General features: G+C 43.4%; 1 pseudogene across 2 annotated transcripts; it reads right to left on the bottom strand.

Annotated features, from left to right (window-relative positions):
* Nucleotides 1-17,030: 17,030 nt before the first annotated feature.
* Nucleotides 17,031-18,706, bottom strand: LOC309868200 (ribonuclease pancreatic pseudogene; annotated as a pseudogene). Of its 2 annotated transcripts, none has more exons than one of them (2): nt 18,628-18,706; nt 17,031-17,735 (listed from the first exon to the last, which is right to left on the bottom strand). The 2 variants fall into 2 exon arrangements; another variant differs by having other exon boundaries at nt 17,031-17,739; nt 18,556-18,682.
* Between the last annotated feature and the right edge of the window lie 2,256 nt (nt 18,707-20,962).

Genomic DNA, 20,962 nt, shown 5'->3' with positions numbered 1-20,962 from the left:
GAGTGAAATCATATGATAATTATCTTTCTCTGAATGGCTTCCTTCACTTAGCTTAATACCCTCTAGTTCTATCCATGTCATTGCAAAGGGCAAGGTTTCATTTTTTTTTTTTTTGATGGCTGAGTAATAGTCTATTGTGTATCCATACCACATCTTCTTTATCCATTCACTTGCCCATGGACATCTGGGGTCTTTCCATAGTTTAACTATGTGGACATTGCTGCTCTAAACATTGAGGTACAGGTGCTCCTTCAAAACACTATATTTGTATTTTGGGGGTAAATGCTTAGTAGTGCAATTGCTGGGTCATAGGATGGCTCTATTTTTAATGTTTGAGGAAGCTCCATACTGTTTTCCAGAGTGGCTTTATCAACTTGCACTTCTGCTAGCAGTGTAAGAGTTTCTCTGCATCCTTGCCAACATTTGTTGTTTCCTGACTTGTTAATTTTATCCATTCTGACTAGTGAAACACAATCTCATTGTGGTTTTGATTGTATTTCCTGGATGCCAAGTGATGTTGAGCAGTTGGTCATGTGTCTGTTGCCATTTGGATGTGTTATTTGCAGAAATGTCTGTTCATGTCTTCTGCCCGTTTCTTGACTGGATTATTTATTCTTTGGATTTTGAATTTGATAAATTCCTTGTAGAGTTAGGATACTAGCCCTTTATCTGGTATGCCATTTGCAAATATCTTCTCCCATTCTATCCGTTGTCTTAGTTTTGTTGACAGTTTCCTTTGTTGTGGAAAAGCTCTTTATCTTGATGAAGTCCCAAGAATTCATTTTTGCTTTTGTTTCCCTAGCCTTTGAAGACATGTCCAGTAAGCAGTTGTTGCCCCCGAGGCTGAACAGTTGCTGCCTGTGTTCTTCTTTAGGATTTTGATAAATTCTTGTCTCATGTGTGGTCTTTCAGCCATTTTGAGTTCAAAACTCAAAACTTAGTAATAAGAAATCAAAATATCCAAGTGTTCAATATCATTGTTCATTAAGGAAATGCAAATTAGAACCATTATACACTTACTCTAATGGTCAAAATGAAAACTACTGACCATAGCCCAAGCCATCAAAAATGTGGAGCAACTGCAACTCCATTGCGGGGGGAATGAAGGCCTCTCCTGGGTACCACAACAAGTGCCCCCCAGGAGGAGGGCATGCCTGAGTCCAGACCTACAGCAGCTTCTCCAGCTCGCTTTCCCACCCAGGTGTCCAGGACCCCACCCCTAATTCCCCTGCCCCCACCATATCTTCATAGTGGGATCCCAGACCTTTCCTGGATGCACTTTCCACCAGGCCCCCAGGGGAGGGCAGGTGCCCAGGCCCATTCCTACAGGGTGCTCCTTGGTGTCAGGAGCACTGGCAGTCCCCCACCCCATCCCCAAGGGACTTCTGGTGTCCAGGAGCAGCAGTGGGAGGGGGTGCCCACATGGGCAAAGCTGTCAAGCACCAGCCTGATGTCGCTGTGGGCTGACCCAGCTGGACCCAGACAGCCACACTGCTCTGTGCTTGGCAGGACAGCAGGAAGATGTGGCATGATGAACCTTCTGCCCCGGGAGTTGGGTCTGGTACCAGTGCACCTTCCAGGCCCCATCCTCTCTGCTTGGAAAGCTGCATGTTAAAAACTGGTCAGTGTGAAAAATAAATAAGTAAGTGCAATAAAATAACATGTTTTTGCTCTCAAGAGCGAGTTTTTCCACCCTAGTGGCGCTATCACTTCCCTCGATGAAGTATGGACTGACTGACCTTAATCTCCACTTCCAAGGAGTTTCCCTTTTTATTCCTACCACAGGTGTTCACAGGGCAAGAGTCAACTCCTCTCCCTTGCCTGCAATGGGAGAATTCTGAAAGCCTGGGCCTACCAATTAATAACTACTTTGAAGAAAAATTAGTTTCCAAACTATACCATTATATTTGGCCAAATACCTGAGCAGTTCTCTAGAGAACTGTCGTGGTCTTCAAAAACAAGGATAGTCTGAGAGACTGTCATAGTCAGGAGGAGCCTAAGGAGACAGGTAATGAAATGCCAAGTGTGTCCTGGATGGAACCCTGGCACAGAAAAAGGATGTTGGTAAAAACTAAGGAACTCTGAATCAAGTATGGGTTTCAGTTCAATCATACTAAGAATAAAACAATTAACATACTCCCCTGCTTTCCTTTGTCCTTGAGAGTGAACACTTTGGGACTCCCTCATGGTGAGCTGGTTTGATTAAAACTGTAGCTGGAACACAGCATTAGTGGAGTTCGGGACAGGAATTGGCAGCCTGCCCTGCACTCTAGTTTACTGTGAGTTTACCAACTGTTGTTGCTAAACTGTTATTTGGAGGGTGCTACACAACATGACCGCAGGAAGGGAAGAAAGAACATCCCCATGCTTGGGTAAAACCTGGGGCCATGGGCTGCTATATTGGTCAATATTTCCCTTAAAAGCTTTGTGGGACAAATATCCCTGCTTTGGTTTTGTTGTTGTTGTCGTTGTTAAAAATAAGTGACAAATTGAAATGGGTCAGGACTTCAGATAGGCCATGGTGAGGGCCCCTTGTCTCTGTTCCAACAACTGAAGCCACAGCTAGAAGACTGAAAGGTTAAGAGCTGGAATCATCTATAGTCTCAATCACCCACAGGATGAGTGATTGATGTTGGCTGAGACCTTAGGTGGCCTAGGTCTTAGGTGGCTGGAGCATCTATGCATGGCCTCTCTAGGTTGCATAGGTTTCTTGAGAACATGGTGATTGCATACCAAGACAGAAAGGGAGAACCAAGCAGAAGCTGTATCACTACTTATGACTTGGCCTTGGAAATCATGCAAGAGGTCACTTTGATTCTATTCCTTGGAAGTGACTTCATACCACTACAGGTAGACTTAAGGCGCGCCTTAAAGGGGGGTGCCTGGTTGGCTCAGTCTGTACAGCATGAGACGGTTCATCTCAGGGTCATGGTTTTGAGCCTCAGATTCACTAGAGTTTGCTTTAAAAAAATTAAATGAAAAGTTAAAAAGTGAGAACTTCTAAAGTGTTGCAAAGTGTGTGGGTGGGCATCCCTGACATGTGGGCCAAGACTCCAGAGACTCCACTTTTCTGTGTAAGGGCAGTTCCAGCTCTAATCATATCTCTTGCATGGCCCACAGAAGAAGGCTCCAGAAGACACATTTGTGCCACTCTGAGTGATGACTGACTGACAGAAGTGGGTCAACCAGACATTCTTAATCAGGAAATTATATTTAAGGGAGAAGTATAAAGTGAGATGAACATGGGCTCACCACGTGAAACAGAAGGGTCGAGGAAATGAATCTGCTACCTACAGACTGAGGGAATGCATAGAAAAAAACACTGATGAGAGACACCAAGAGGCCAAATATCTTTCCAGTCCTGAGTCCATGATTTCCTGAGGCATTAGTTACAAATTCCCAGCCTGCTGGATGTCTTCCCTCCTACTAAATTCAGCCACAGCCAGAAGACAACATCCATGAAATAGTTTTGTTGACCAGAAGTAGCAGACCTTTTCTATACAGGGCCAGACAATAACTATTTCATTTTAGGGGGTTATATGTGGTGTCTCTCTTCCCCTCTCATTCTCTCCTCCCCTCCCCCTTGCCTGGTAGTCCTACCTCTAGATGGACAGTAGTTCCTGAATCAGACTGCCCATTACAGTCAGGCATGGACCTTTAAAATATTCCATCAAGCTGGGCCTCTTCCTCAGAAATTCATTTGGTTGTTTATTAAGTGTTCATCAAATTCATTTAATGGGACAAACAACTTCTGTGTCTCACCTTTACTGTCATACTGCTATAACACTCACGACACCTCTGACCTCAGATATGCAGTGGGTGTGTGTGTGGAGGGGGGAGGTGGTTTCCTACAACAGCCAATTCTGGGGCACCGGCTGGATGTTCAACAATTTAACTCAATTCTGACACTACCTCCCTGGAGATAGTGTCAGCTCCCCCAGATTAGGGATTCATTCCCCGAGGCTCACCCAATCCAGATGTCAATTCCAAGTCTCCTGATTGCCTGGCTATAAGTCTCAGCTTTCCCCTTGTTGGATTGATTTGCTAGAACCACTCACAGAACTCAAGGAAACACATATGCTTTCCCAGTTTTTGAAGGGATATGACAAGGAGAGAGATGCACAGCCAGATGAAGAATTATGTTGGGTAAGGTCTGGGAGGGTCCCTAATGATTGTGCTTCTGTCCTCATGGAGTTGGCATGCATCACCCTCCCAGTGTGGATGATATAGGAAGGATGTTAGGCCTCAAAGCCAATGACCAAGAACAAATTCTTGAGATGTCTTTGGTGCAAAAAGATGGTTTCATTAAAGCAGGGGGGCAGGACCTGAGGGCAGATAGAGCTGCACTCCGGTGATGAGGAGTGGTCCATTATATAGTTCCAAGTTCAGAGGACTTTAGGGATAGGTAAATCTCTAAAGAATTGGGCAGGAAGGATTCCAGGACCTTGAAGGGGCTAGCTATTGATAGGAAGAGGTCATTTACTACTGTCTAGTGAAACATCAGTCATGAGGACTTCAGATTTATGTAAGTGGGCCATATGGTTGGGGATCATGTTATTATATATCTTGTGAAGGAGTAGAGATAATGAAAGTTCCCAAAGGACTTTTATATGTTATAGTAGACTTACAGGATCCTGAAGATCAGGCTATGATTGCCAGTTGTCCTTGGCAAAGTAGTAACATTGATGCAGCTGAGATCTTAGAGGAGTGTCACTCGGCCTGTGTCAAGGGCTTGTCATGGGCTGCAGGTAGTAAGGAAATTTAGTTCTTCTTTCACTTTTGTTTCTCACATCATAGATGTGTTTCCAACCCATTAGTTCCCCTAACCCTGAATTTTTTTTTTTTTTTTTTTTTTTTATAAAGGCTAACTCACACAGGTAGGGCAATTATTACCTCCATTTCCAGCTGCTCTCCTCTCTCTTGAGGTTGGGGGTGAGGCCAAAATTACAAAGCTTTTCATCATGGTTCCATCTTTCTGGTGATCAGCCCCCATCCAGAGACCTCCCAGGTGGCTGCCAGGGTTCTCTTCCTTCCTTTCATTCTTTTTTTTTTTTTTTTAAGATTTTATTTACTTATTTGACAGACAAGTAGAGAGGCAGGCAAAGACAGAGAGAGGAGGAAGCAGGCTCCCCACTGAGCAGAGAGCCCGATGCTGGGCTCAGTCCCAGGATCCTGGGACCACGCAGGGTTCTCTTTCTTATGAGAAAAGATGTTCCCAGTGCTCTTATCACTTAGGAATTTACAAGGGTTTCAAGAGCCCTGTGCCAGGAATCAAAGACAGAAATCAACATATATTTTCTACTTTCTCACAGGGATCCAGTCATTGATTTTGTTTTTTTATAAAGCTCCCAGATGAACTTCATATGAAACCAGAGTTGAGAGCTGCTGGAATATTTGCTAAGTTCATTTCTAAGGTTTGCTACTTCTGAGTCATTCCTATAATGACTGTCAGGTCATTGAAACTGACTTAGGAATATACCTAAATGAATATCTGATTTAGTCAGTTATCTTGACTCTCCCACAATATCTGATTGCAGAAGAGAATAACAGGAATCTGAGAGAAAGTCTACCCTGGTCTGGTCTGTTAATTTAGAACAAATGCCTCTGGGCATAAAAGATTTTCCCCAAGTTATCTTCATTCTTATTCCCTCCCACAATTTCATCAATTTGTGTGTTCTGTAATGTATAAACAATGATTGTTGAGAAATAGTTGAGTAAGGTAGAGTAACTGAGTGGTTGGGTGACAGGAAATTCAGCCTTTTGCTAGGTTACTTTCTCCATGAATCTTACTTTCTCCAAGAATCTCCAAGAATCTCCAAGGTAATGTTTATACAACATGTAAATCCATTGTGATTACTGATCAGGTCAATGCACCCCTTTCCCTGAGGATGGTGCTACATGTTCCTACACTGGTTCCTACCAAATGTGAACACAGATCCTTGTGTCCATGCCCCCTGCACTTGGCTTGAATACTTTGAACCTATGCAATGTAAATGTCACGCTGTTTAAGATTAATACTATCGAAATCTGTTCTAAATTGGAGGACTCAAGTCCCACGAGAGAAGTTCCCCAATGGGTACATGTTTTGTCAAGTGCCAGGTTGTCCTGGCCTTCTTATATCTTCCCACTGAGAGAGGCCTTGAGTATTTAGTACCCTTGGAATCCAGGCTCCTGAAACCCAAAACTTTATATTTCTGTCTTTGTTTCTAAGACCTGATGTAAAGATGTGGCATAAAGGAAAGTGAGTCTGACTAGCACAGCTGTTAAAGGAATCCCTTGGTTTGGAAAGAACCATTGTGCAGCACAGATAACTGACACACTTGTAACTACTTCAGTAGGTGGCCTTTTGGGTAGGCATTATGTTTGGCTGCTACTCAAAGACAGATCAGGCTACAGAACATTTTGACTTCCACTGGACTGTTAACCCAGTGAGTCTAGTCGTTGGTAGGGAAATGGAAAGGTATGAGGGGTAGCAGAATAGGCCACCTCCAAATATTCTTTTATCTTAAGCTGTTTATTGTGAGAAAGTGTAGACCAGGAGAAGTTCTCAAAGCAGAGTAGAGGTTACACTTTTCTAGGGGAAATTTATATTAGAAAGGGGTCCAGTACAAGAAGTGAGCCATGTCAGGGACTGCTTTCATCTGGGAGAGTCATCTTCATGACAGGACTAATTTCCTTCCACAAACATTTCCTCCTCTCGCCTTCTTCTGAATTGCCTTTTCCTCTTTTAAAGCCCTAGATCCCTATCTTTCCTTAGCCCTGGATGGTCCATAAGCCCCTGGTGGACAGCTGCTTTTTAGTTTCATATTTTTGTGGGGATCCCCTGTGTATGTACATAATTATAATAGTATTTGACTTGTTACTCTGCCTTTATAGAGGGGGCATAGGACTAACAGCTAAAAATCTAGAATGAAAGAGGGAAAATTATTTTTCCTCTCCTACATCTACGACCTAACTTCTTAATCCCAGCCAAATTCTGAATCCCAGTCCCTCAATTTCTATGTCTTCTACTTCTTCAAAAACACCATCACTCTGTGATATTTCAGTGTTTAAGTAAGACAGGCATGTTTTTAGCTTCCCATTACTATTTTTTTTCTTGATTTATGCTTTCTTTTCATGCATTGCAATAGATCATGGGAGAATTGATTCTAAGGTACAGTGGATTATTCTCCCTACTACTACTGACATTTAAAACATTATCTGATGAAATGCGGAAACCAACAGTAAAGATGTAGGATGCATTCGTTGTCAGTGTTAGAACCTGTGTGTGAAAGTACTACAGACAATTTATGAAATATCTGTGCCACCTCTAAATAAACATAGATCAGGATGTCAAGGAAATTCATAAAAGCCATGAGTAGAGTTTGATGAAATGGAGAATATTCTTGCTCCAAATTTCCAAAAAGATACAGGGGTGAGAGAAGTGGGCAGAGGCCCTGGGTTGCAGAATAACACCAAAGGTTGCCTAAGGGCCAGCTAGTTCTCCTAAGAATGTCAGCAAATGCAATCCAGATGGCTCCAGGCTGGCAATGATGTGAAAGGCATCCCAAACACACACACTCTAGGTCATTACAATGCAGCAGAAAGTGATTTTATTGCTGGGAACAGAATGGAACAAACTTGTAAGAAGTTCCAAGATTGAAAATATTGGGGCCTGAGTCTTTCCTTGCTCCTTTCCCTATTGCCCTTCTTCAAAACACACAAAGCTCCAAAGCAGAAAGGAGCTTTTTGTTGCTATTTGTTTTTGTCCCCAGCTCTGTTCTGGCATCATGGCCCCATAATTCTCTCACTGCCCTCCTTCTTTCTTCTATGGGAACCATGGGAATCAACAACAGGAAAAAAAAAAAAGGCAGAAGGGAGCACAAGAGAACCTGCACCAAGTGTAAGGCAAAGTAATGGGAACCTTCATCTAATCAAAGTATCCAGGAGGCTGTGATCTGATACTGTTTAACTGTACAGGAAGCAGACTATTGGGAGGGTAACCTGGCTGAAACTTGTTACATTTAACAAGGTAGAACCGGTTCTGGAGAGTAGCCTTGTAGCGGCAGTCACACTGTCCCTCCAGAGTGACAGCAGTAAGTCATGTTAATACAATTCACACTCCAGTGGCATTATTTTTGGCCAGTCTCGCAGTCTGTCTTGGGCAAAAGACAGGTAGCAGCTGCGTTCTGGATGGTGTCATGCAGAAAGGTGTCTGAAGGTTGACAAGTGTACGTATAAATATTGACACCATGCATTTCCATCTTGCATTGGCCAAGACCTGCTCTTATATGCTGAATTTCAAACCCTTGACCCCTTTGAGGTTTGGAGGCCTAGCAGTAAGTGCAATGGCCTCCATGATCCCAGCAGCACCCAGAGGAGAGGAAATAGTCCCAGAAGATCCAGCATCATCCCTTCTGTGTGAGAAGGGGGAAGAAAATAAGAGAATGATAGTAGTAGAAGCAGTAAGAGCAAAATTATCATTCGCAACCATTTAGATCTTCATCGCATCTTTCAAGATTTTTTTTTTTATTTTTTAAAGATTTTACTTATTTATTTGACAGACAGAGGTCACAGTTAGGCAGAGAGGCAGGCAGAGAGAGAGAGGAAGGGAAGCCGACTTCCTGCTGAGCAGAGAGCCCAATGCAGGGCTCAATCCCAGGACCCTGGGATCATGACCTGAGCCAAAGGCAGAGGCTTTCACCCACTAATCCACCAAGGTGCCTCCTTTAAAGATTTCTTAAGTCCATTTTTTTTAAAGCATCATCTTTACAACACGAGTTTCACAATTCTATGAAGGTCCTGAAGCCCAATGAGGAGGTATGTGAATTACGATGAACTTTCCTCTGACTGGCAGATACCATTTTTCTCTTTGTCCTGTGCTTATGGGTCCAGAATCTTGCCTCTTCCCTCCTCCATCCTGGATAATTTCTCCTCCATCATTTAACCTGGGCCTTCTGGCCATCATCACGGCTCTACTCTCCCTAACCCCCAGGCTTCTCCTCTTATGAGGTCTCCTTGCTGGGGGTCCTGCTGAGGACAGAGGAGGTGGTTAGTCCCAGGCTCAGAGACTTTTGTCTGCTTTTCCTCTGCCAGGTATGCCAGCATAGCCTGCCTGCAGCAGGGAAGGAAGGGCTCTGACCCCTAGGAAAGAGGAAAGGGAAACCTAGGGCTGGGAAGATGCCCTTCTTGTGCACAGTGTGGATGAGACCCACATCCTCCAACTCACTGTTTAAAGCCAGTATCCCTGCAGATGCAGGAAGACCAAGCCTCCTTAAAGGAACAAAGAAGTGATAACTTCCTCAAAGAAATTGTGAGGAAATGATGACTTCCTGATATGGGTATGGTTCTTCCTTCTCCATAGGAAGCTTCAGTGTTTTGAACCTCTATGCTTTCAGTTCTTTAGGAGAAAACACCCAAGTTAAATTTGATACAATAGCTGCCAGGCACCTGGTAATGTTGTGAGTTGTAACAGCAGACTCCAAAGAATTATTCATTTATGGGTATGTTGTTGGGCCAGAATCTGGGATTCTCATGTATCTTGATGTATTTGATCCCAGATCCCAAGTTGTGCCTCCCTGTCCAGAGGAATGCTTATCTCCAGATTTTTCATGGACCTCCCAGCAAGTGTCAGAATACCCCTTAGCTTCCTTTCACGTGTGTAAGTTGTCCCTTATAGATCCACAGGGCAAGAGGGCAAGGCAGCTTTGGGAATGATCTTCTTTCTCCTTGGGCTGCTCTCTAGACTACAAAGCTTTCCTTGCTTTAAATCCAGTGTCTCAGAATTTGGCTTGCTGCACATTGGGTACACGGACATGTTGGAGTCTGGCAACAGAGACCCATGGACATGAAGGAGATAGGCCAGTTTAGGGTATTTGCCTCTTCGGTCTGTTCTTGCTTTTCCACTGGTGCTATAATACACTTACTTGGAATCTTCTTGTTTTTTGGAGGGCTCACAAAAATGTCTCCTGCAGGGACTCCCTGCCTCTAGCCTCTTTTCTTTCCAGTCTGTTCTACACATCCCTTCCAGATTAGTCCTCCTTGAGCATCAGTAGAATAGGGGAACACTCTTGCTCTTAATGTCTTAGTTATCTACAGGATAAAAACAATGTCTTTTCAGAGCAAAATCACAAGATACAAGGTTAATATACAAAAATCAATTGCTTTCTTAGATACCAGCAATGAACAGTTGAAATTTGAAAAGGAATTTTACATTCGCACCAAATGAAATGAAATATGTAGATATGAATCTACTAAAAAATGAATAAAATCAATATGAGGAAAACTACAAAACTCTGCTTAAGGGAATCAAAGAAAATCTAAGTACATGAGGAGATAATCTTTGTTCATGCCGAAGGAAACTAGACTCTGTGAACCCAAACTATGGCTCTTTGACACAAATAATTATTTTGTACTAAAGGCAGTTAAGAATCCATAAATGTAGGAAAGGCTCTCCTTTTTTGCCTAAAGGCAGGAAATTCTTTTCCTGGAGACAATGTTACCAGCCAGAGGTGGCACCAGAGGAATCTGGAAACAAACCTTGTTATACTAACCCTTTTCTTTCTAGTTATTTATTCCCCATTTCCTATCCATAAACCAAATCCCTTTATCCTGTCAAGTCTCCAAAATGTATTGTGTCTTTGTCTGAAGGGTATAAAAGCTTCCAGCTCTGGTCGCTATTTCAGGTCTTCATTCCCTTATAGAGGTTCCCATGTACATGTGAAAGTTTAAGTGAATTTGTATGCTTTACTCTTACTTATCTCTGTCAGTTCAATTTTGAGACCCAGTCAGAATCCATAAGAGAGCTGAGTATCGCCCTCGACCCGCAAGGACGACAAGAAGCCCCAGTTCAGATGTATCTTCTCTCTCTTTATTTCCACAAGTCTACACACTTATATACGTTTACATGGCCAATCAGCGAGCAGGGTACAGGAGTGAGTGAACCAGGCTGTGCACCTAAACGAACAACTTCGCTAGCAACCAATGCTGTTTACTTCCTCTGTGGGCATTCCGCTTAGTTTCAGGAGGCAATACTAACCTTGCAACTAGCCAGGTGCCATCTTTTAATGGCAGAGGCTACCCTGGCCAGGGGCCTGCCTCTGATAGCTGAGGAAAATGGTTTCTTCTCCTACAATGATATTATGCACTGTCCAAACCCATAGAAATACATAATGCAGAGAATTGATCATAATTAAATTGTCGACTTTAGTTAGCCATCATCAACATTGGCTCATCAATTATAGGAAAATGACCACCTCAAGGAACATGTTGATAACAGGAAAACTGTGGGCGGTGTGGCTAGGAAAGCAGGTGAGGGAGAAGCACAAGAGAATTTTCTATTTTTTTCTACTCAATTTTTCTGTAAACCTAAAAATGCCCTGAAGAATTAAGGCTACATAATTAGAACCAAACCAAACCAAACCAAGCCAAACAAGCTGTCTGTGTGCCTAGCCCTTATGTATACTATTCTACAGCCACAAGCCGCCCTGCCCCTTCTCTCCAGTTCCACACTGGATAGCACCCTGATAGCACCTGAACCCACTAGCAGAGGTAAACAGTATCAGATTTTCCCTGTGCCTAACTTGAGTTCCCAACCCTGGCCCCTTTCATCAGAAGTGCCTAAGAGACTTTTAAGAAGGCCTAGATTCCAGGCCTCTTGAAACAGACTCTGGGAAGGAGGTCTTTTTTGCATGTTTGTGTTTGATGAGCTCCATGGTGAATCTCATATCCATTCCTAGTGGAGAACCATTTTTCTTAGCTGACACTGATTTTCACCCACTGTCCAAGTTCCTATGACTGGCCTTCTACCTGATTCCTGAAACAAAGTTTCTACTTTTCAACTGCCATTCAACAGGCAGTTGAATGGCTATCTGCTACCAGAAGTAAAGTACAAGACATATTGGGGAGGACACAACTGGAAGAATCTACCTCTCCTCCCTATCTCTCTTAAATTATCCCAAATCTTACAAGTGTAGTAGAGGAATAACATCCATTCCTTCTACCCTTCTATGTTCTCAGTTGGGACTGTATAATGAAACAAACAAACAAACAAACAACAAACAGATTAACAAGAGAAAAGAATTCCCATTTATTTCACATAGGTTTAAGGTGAGAGGAGAGCCTTCCCAAGGAAATAAAGTTCTAAAGAAGTGGTTAAACCTGAGTGTGTGTATGCCAGGTTTGAGGAAGAGTAGAAAGTGGTGGAAAGATGCACTAGAATAAAAGGTACAAGGTAAGTGTACTAATTGGGGGCAACTTAGGAAGATGTCTCTCCATTTTTGCAGATAATGACACTCCTTTCCTTTGGTTGTAGGAAACCCTCTCCAGGGGGGTTTAATGACCTGCTTCCAGAGAAGGTCAATAAGTCTTTCCTGTACCTGTCCTTTCTCAAGTTTCTTCAACTTAAAAGATTGAATTTGCCAAGTTGCCATATTCTGTAATAGCCTGTCCTGAACTCTGTCAGAAGCTCAGTGTGATGTGAATGGACCCTGGGTGTTGGCTTGGTCCTTAGTGCAGCCCTACAATCCTAAAGCAAGTTCAGGACATTTGATGCATCCATTTTGGGACCTCTGTTGCAACATGCCTGTGTCTTTTCCAAACTGCTGCCTGGCTTGAAGGGGATTAGTTCGAAGGCCTGCTATTTGGGCTGTTTCTTTCTCTAGACTTTTATATGCTTGCTGACTGCAAAAGTAATGGTGCCAAATTCTTGTCATTGAAAGAACATTAGCATCTTGAATCATACATGATATCAGCCATATTTAGCCTCTTAGAACTCCCTCTTCTGTGGTTGCTGAGGTCTTTCAGCAACCTGACAAGTGAGTCTGTCAGGCACCTGACAGCTGAGTGGTCAGAATAGTGAGTCAGAGACTAATGCTACCTGATGAGCTCCACGTTCCTTTTAAGGTTTAGTTTCATTGTTTCTGCAGAACTACGGGCCTGATTGTCAAAATGGCTGACACTGAGGAACACTGCAGAAAAGTAAGCCAATAGGCTTCAGATAAAGAGCGCCTACTCTGTACCACGAACTCTCCATCACGACGGTGGTTAGTTGTGTGAAAGGCAGGGATGTGTGCTTCTGTCTGCTGGGCTGCTGCGGGGTGACACGTGGGGGTGTCTGGGTCAGCTCAAGGTTTCATCCGGTGGTCCTTTTAAGTTTTCTTCCTAATGTCATTGTCTGGACTTTCTATTACCAGGATCTTCCTTACTGACAGAGAAGGGGCTGCAGTGAGGTAGTCTCTTCGACTTTTTCCTTTATATCTATGGAAATGTTAAGCATAAATGCAACACTGAGAAATAAATCTGGTAAAAAGTATGTTTTCCTTTGGTCGTTGTTTGTTAGGCCCCAGTTTCTTTTCCAGACGCAGTTCAGTTTTTTATGTCCCTTCACCGTCTTTATCTATTACACAGATTTAAGTATTAAATGTTATTAATATATTTGATGGAATATGATTCAGCCATCAGAAACATCAAATCTTGGCATTTGCAACAACTGGATGGAACTGGAGGACGTTATGCTAAGTGACAGAAGTCATTCAGAGAAAGACAATTATCGTATGATCTCACTGATCTGTGGAATTTAAGACACAAAGCAGAGGATCATACGGGAAGAGAGGAAAAAATAAAACCAGAGGAAGCCAGAGAGGGAGACAAACCATACAGACTCTTCATGATAGGAAACAAACTGAGGGTTTCTGGAGGGGAGAGGGGTAGAGGGATGGGGTAGCTGGGTGATGGATGTTAAGGAGGGCACATGATGTAATGAGCACTGGGGATTATATGAGACTGATGAGTCACTGACCTGTACCTCTGAAACTAACAATAATTGTATGTTAATTAGTTGACTTTATATGAAAAAAATTAAAATAATAATAAAATAATATATTATTACCAAAAATATAAATAAAAATAAAAGTTTATTGACAGGGCACCTGGGAGGCTCAGTGGGTTAAATGTCTGCCTTGAGCTCAGGTCATGATCCCCGGGTCCTGGGATTGGAGCCCCTGGTCTTGAGTGGTCAGGCTCCCTGCTCAGTGGGATGTCTGCTTCTTTCTTGACCTCTGTCCTTTCCCCCTTGCTCACAGGCTCTCTCTTTCTCAAGTAAATAAAGAAAACATTTTTTAAAGAGTGAATTAACATGTATACTGGTGCATGTGTTTCTCTCCTCTTTTTCTGTCACAAATAATAACATTTTATACGCAATGTTGTACACTATTTCCTCTTTCCCATTAAGAATATATTTTGAACCTATTTCATGTCAGTAGCAAAAGTGTACTTGGTTCTATTTGCATAGTATTCTGTTGTAAGGATATGCATCATATTTTAATCAGTCCCATGTTCAGGACATTCTGTTTTTTTTGCCAACTCTTACTATCATAAACTAATTAGGAGGAATATACTGGAGCAAAACAGCAGCCCGAAGGCCCATGGGATTATCTGAGTGGGCATGCTGTCCATAAGCCCCTCTGTGTGCTACCGGTCTTCCCTGGAGATAAGTTCTGAAGCTCCCGCATGAGTGTGGGTTCTAGGGGCTATGGGTTGACAATAGGAAACCCTTCCAGATGCATTTGCTGTTACCAGACCTAAGGAAGCCTAGGAAAAGTGAACATTCTAGGCACAACTGAGTAGTTATTTTTATTATGATTATGATTATTTTTTTGTAATGGGTATCTGAGAGGTCAGTATCAATTGGATTAGACTTTGGTCTTTTAATGCTGGAGACAGTTAAAATAATAGCCATTTTAGTATACGTCGGCCAAACTAAGGTACTAGGATAGACAGCTAACTTATTTTTACATTCACTTGGAACATACTATGGAGCAGATTGAAAGTTCCCATTTGTAAGGCAATTTATCTAAATTGCCTAAATGAACCCTCACACCAGACTACAAGGTAGTTCTGACTGTCCCCATGCTAGAGATTGTCCTGAGGCCCAGACAGGGTGGTGATAGCAGGGAGCAGCAGAGTCCTGAGGGGCTTCTTTCAAGCTCCAGGGCTCTTCCTTGAGCACTGCTGCTCAGAGGGACGCAGAGTGCGGTAGGGTTTAGGTCAGTTCTGCCCATTCAGGCTGCCTCTGAGTCTCATCTCTAAGATGGTGTATCATCCAGACTGAAGTACCTGGCTTGTCAGGGCTTTGTTTCCTAGGTAGTCATGTTTCCTTAACAAAATGTATTTGTAGAATGTGACAGATGGAACTAGCCTCTGTTCCAATGGTTTTCTCACCTTTCACACCCCTGTCCTCTCCAGGTGCAAACTGTGTTTATTTTTTTTTCTATTTTTTGATTTTATTTATTTATTTGTCAGAGCGAGAGAGCAAGCAGGGGGAGAGGCAGGCAGAGGGAGAGGGAGAAGCAGTTTCCCCGCTGAGTAGAGAGGCCAAGGTGGGGCTCCATCTATAACCCTGGGATCATGACCTGAGCCAAAGGCAGACATTAAAGGTCTCGGGTCATGATCCCAGGGTCTTGGGATCGAGCCCTGCCTCAGGCTCCCTGAGAGCCTGCTTCTCCCTGTCCCTCTGTTGCTCTCCATACTTGTGCTCTCTCTCTCTCTCTCTGTCAAATAAATAAATAAAATCTTTACAAGAAAAAGAAAGGAAAAAGAAAAAAAAGTATTGAGGAAAGAATTGATGGTTTGACATCTCTGTGTGTCTAGGCTGGCTGAAGGAATTTCAGGAGTGCATGGATGCTGCAAAAACTACAAGCTCTGGACATCACACTACGGAACTTAAATAAAATATAAAGGCTGCCATGGAGTGTACCCACCATTCCTAAAAGCCCAAGAGACAACGGTCAAATTCTGGAAAAGTGAAGCTACGCTTCCTGTGAGAAAAAATGATTTTCCTCCTCCTCCTGAGTGATTTGATCAGTGAACTTTTTAGAACAGGAGTCAACAGAACCAAGGGAACTAAGTACCCTACTATGCCATCCTTTCTGATCTTGTTTCTCAGGTCTCCCTAGACCTACTTCCTTGATGCCATATCCATAATCTCCTCTACCTTACTTCTTTTTTAGATATTTACTTATTTCTTTAAGAAAGAGAGAGGAGGAGCAGGCAGGGGAGGGGCAGAGGAGGAGAGGAAGACCCCAGGCAGGCTCTGCGCTGAGCACAAAGCCCAAACGGGACTCCATCCCTGGAACCTGAAATCATGATATGCACTGAAATCAAGAGTAAGTCCCTTAACAGGCTGAGCCACCCTGGTGCCCTCCTCTAACGCACTTAAAAAAAGGGAGAGTGCAGGATTTTCTTCCTGAGTCCACTGTGGTGAAGAAAGAACAAGGACTGGAGGCCAGGAGACCTGGGGTCTAGTCTCAGTTTTGCCACTAGGAAGCAACAACCATGAGCAAGTCTCTTACCCTTTCTGAGATTCAGGCCGTTCCTCTGTAAAAGTGGGGATTACATTATCTCAGGGATGGCAAGTGGAACACGCACATTTACCTCCATTCTGCCTTCAACAGAGGCTACTGTTCAACCACATCGCTTATTAGAACTTTTTTCTGCAACGTCCTAGGCAGGCCCAATCCATTAAAGTGGATACATGAGTCAAAATCTACTTATTCTTGTTTAATTTAATAATCCTTACAGACCCTTCTAGCTCCTAAATGGAACGTTCTGACTTTCCAACTAAGAGATGGCCATTTTTGTGATCTGGTAATAGCTCACTCAATAAAAGGAAAAGGAAAATTTAGGATCATAATTTCAGCCCCATGTCCTCCCAGCCAGGGTCTGAGCCGGGTTTTCTTGAGGTCACCCTGTCCTTCCTTCCATGCCAGAGAGTTCAGCATTTGAGCTCACCCTCCATCAGCTCACCCAGCAGGACAGTCCCAGACTGTAGCTCCCTTTCATCTCAAATAGCCCATAATTAACAACTTCATATTTGACAAGGCATCTCTGAGAAAAGGAATGATCTCAGGTCACCGAGAACCAAAAGTCAGGAGCTAAGGCACGTAATGATTCTATTCGATGCTTACGAAATCTACCCAGATTTACAGTTCTTACCCAAGCAGGAATGCAATCACACAGACAGTACCAGATGGCAACAGCTTCAGAAATCCAGGTGGTTGCAACTGTGTTTTATTGAAATAGTCCAGGAAGTGGTTTACAGAGGGTCCCCCTCATCCCCCAAATCACACAGGGGCAAGCCCTGGGTAGGAAGGCATGTGTGTTTGGGACAGGAGCCCTGGCTGGAGTTCTTTCTCTCAGAGCCAGGAAGGGGGAGGGGAGAAGCAGGTGCCACAACAGGGAAGTGGGGCATCTCGCTGCTCTGGCCTCAGGTGCAGACCTACACAGAACCGTTAAAGTGGACTGGCACGTATGGATTCCCTTCACAGGTCACGATGATGGATTTCCGTAGCTGCTGAGTCTCGTATTCGCATTTGGGGGATTTGGCCTCTTTCTTCAGGTGGCAGTCGGTGATGCGCATTTTGGAACTGCTTTTGTGGCAGTTGGGCTTCGTGTTCTTACAGGGGACATTTCCCTGGAAGCAGACAGCCTGGACATCTGGCAGAGGCTCGTGGATAAACGTGTTCACCCGCTTGCAATCTCCGAAGATGATATTCCGGTGCTTCATCATTTTATTGCAGTAGCTGGCAGTGACTGTGGAGGTGTCTGGGTCCATGTGCTGCCGCAGGAACTTCTCAGCCTGCGTTTCCTTGGCCAGAGAAGGCTGGACATAGCCCAGCACCAGCAGCACCAGGACCAGTGGTAGAAAGAGGATGAAGAACCTCTCCTGAGCCATGGTGGTCTCACTCCTCTGGAAGAGCCTAGCTGGGAAAAGGAGAGAGGAGAAAAAACATTGCCTTAGAAAGAACCCCAGCTCCTACCTGTGGCCTCCCTGGCTCACAGTCTCCCTTTTGGTCAGCCAGAAAGCTACCCCTTCTCCTGTGCAATTTTCCAAGGAATGTGACAGTTACATACACTCTTGTCCGAAAGCATTCAACTCCCACTCGCTGCAGAGAGGCGGGTCTTTGCCTCTGGGTAATGACCTGATAGTGAACTAAAATCCTGCAGTCCTGTGTCTGAATATTAGAGATTTTAAAATTTAAAATACATTTGAGGGGGCCCCTGGGTGGCTCAGTCTGTTAAGTGTCTGCCTTGGGCTTAGGTCATGATCTGGGAGTCCTGGGATCGAGCCCTGTCTCGAACCCAGCTCCCTGCTCAGTGGGGAGCCTGCTTCTCCCTCTCCCTCTGCTGCCCCTTCTGCTTGTGCTTTCTATCCATCCCTGTCAAATAAATAAATAAATAAATAAAATCTTAAAAACAAGACAAAAAAATAAAATACATTTGAAAAATTAATATATTTATACCCAGTGCTCAAGGGGCTTATTAAAAAATCCTTTTGAATAAGCCATGAGCTGATCGGCATCCCTGAAATACCACATGACCTGCAGGATCATGACGGACAGAGCGAGGCCTGTTTTCCTCCAACACAAGGGCAACAGCACAGTGCCTAACACCAGCATCATAGAGGGATGCCAGTGTGTTCCCAAAAGCAATGCTTCCCTCCCCCAGTGCCTTTGGTTCCCTGCAGCCCACATGCTCCATCCTGATATTGGTCCACCGCAAGCTTTCTTTGGTGCTAACCTCAGCCTCCTTGGTCCCTCCAATCAATGCATAATAGAAAGAATCCCTGAGATCATCTCTTCAGCCACTGACCTGGATGTCTAGCTTGTTCTCTAGGACAGAGCAGAAAGCCAGTCTCTGTGATCCCCGGATCTCTGGGGAGGGAATCTTATACAGATTACAAAGGGGCTTGGCTTCCAAGGAAAGATAGGTGGGAGGAGCATCTTGGTTTCACTTTAGAGGGAACCAAGGACCTTGTAAAGAAGGACATTGTAGGGAATCATCTACACCACGCTTTTTTCAGGACTGCTGGGAAGGGTGAGTCTTGTTTATAGTATCATGTGACCTCATCTGTCTGCTGGTTCACAAAGATCAACAATGAAAGCCATTATGGCAATGATGCCTGAACCCTGGAAAGTCATCTTCATCTTGGGGGGCCATTTGCAACAAACAAATAGCTCTTGCAGGTTTGCAAAGGGCACATAAATGTGTGATCCCCAGAGCAGCAGGGAAAGGGAGGTACTCTATCTCCTCAGGAGTCCTGGCATGGCTGGAATTCCAACAGCACCTCTTCTGGGGGTGGGGGCTGGTGGGGCCGGCATCCAGGCATCCACAGCTGGAAGACTGGGCAGACCTAGCTTCTGGGAGGGGGATGTTTCCTGGGCAGGGAGAGGAGGGGACCTGTGACCTCACCCAGTGTTGGCCACTTCAGCTCTCCTGCATGTGGAAGGTGGGTGTGCAGCAGTTCTTGTCCACAGCAACCACTCCTAGAAGGTCAGAGAGGAGGAGAGGAAGTCAAACCAAACTCCCAAGGGATGTCAGGCCAGCTCAGTCACCAGGGCATGGGAAAAATCTTACAACTTTGCTTCTGTATCCATGTCCTGAAATGTCTTCCTGGGATTTTCACTTCCCGAAAGTGGCAGCTGGAATGCTGAGGGTGTAACCTGACCATGTGAATGGCTTTTCCCCTCTTTAGCACATCATGATCTTAATTCAATACACTGGCTTTGATTTCTCAACACACCAACAGAGAATTATTTACCCTGGCACTTGGAAATAAAGATAAAATAAGGGATGCTGACAAAACAATAAAATAAAGCAAAACCTAATGGAGTACATGACTTCATTAAAGCAGCCTCCCACTAAAAAAATTTCTAAGCATGGATATCAGGTTACTGAGAAAAGCTCCTCAGTGGAAATATGAAATTCAGGAAGGAATAAAAAAAGATGATGATACATATATGGACAAATAAAAGGTGTTTGATGATATAAAGCCATAATATCTTGTTGAGTTAAGAAGATAAATTTAAAATATATGTCAGGAACATAACTTGGAAGTGATGTGAATTGCCAAGTGTTCAAGAGATGACTAAAAGTATTGATTTGACTTTTCTATGTTTAGTATGCATCTGAGAATTTCTAAGATAAGCAATGAAAAGAAGGGAAAGACAGGGTTTGAATTCCAAACTAGCAGAGAATAAGTAGACTGTGGATCAGTTAGGAGAGTCTAGTTGTGCTGCAGTAACAAACAATCTCAAAATTTCAGTAAAGTTTCTTTGTCATTCCTGCTATATATCTATCTTGGTCCAGCCTAGGGGCTCTGCCTGCTATTGTCACTTGGGAAAACAGGTTGGCACAGGCTTCTTCTTGACACACACTGTCTTAATCAAAGAGGCAGAGGAAAGAACATAGCACTGGGATGCCTCAGTGGCTCAGCTGGTTAAGCATCCTCCTCTTGATTTTGGCTCAGGTCATAAGATCAAACTCTGAGTTGGGCTCTGGGCTGAGCTTGGAGTCTGCTTGGGATTCTCTCTCTCTCTCCTCCTCCTCTGCCTTTTACCCACTCTCTCTCTCTGTCTCTAAGTGAATAAATAAAACATAAAAAAAAAAAAAAACCCAGCACCGCAGAGGACAGCTCTTAATGCTTCTGCTGGAAGGGACATATGTCACTTCTATTCACATTTCATTGACCAGGGAAAACCTCATGGTCACATTTAAGTGCAAGGGACAGAGAAGTAGGATCATTCTAGGTGCCTGGAATGAGAGAATTATTTTGAACAGCTTTAATGGCTGTCACAGAATGACAGACAATTACACCATTAATCCAAAAGAAGCAAAGAAAGGATAGGAAATAGAAATGCCAGACAAATGAGACTAATAGAAAAGGCAAAATAAGGTAGGATAATAATAAAATGATAAAAATAATGAGGAAAATAAAAATGAATAATTATGTAAATGGACTAAATGGTACAGTTAAAAGACAATATTGATAGAAAAAAATTAGCACTTTTTCTGTCTATGTGCATATATAGAGAGAATATACTCACACTCACACACTATGTGTATATTTATGTACACATAATACATGTAAGATTATATGTATATACATATACATATAGATAACTTACAATTTTTAAAAAATGTTTAA

Source organism: Mustela nivalis (genome assembly GCF_964662115.1).
Source record: "Mustela nivalis genome assembly, chromosome: 6".
NCBI lineage: Eukaryota > Metazoa > Chordata > Mammalia > Carnivora > Mustelidae > Mustela > Mustela nivalis.
Note: the sequence above shows the minus strand (reverse complement) of the source record. Positions and strands in the feature narration are given on the sequence as shown.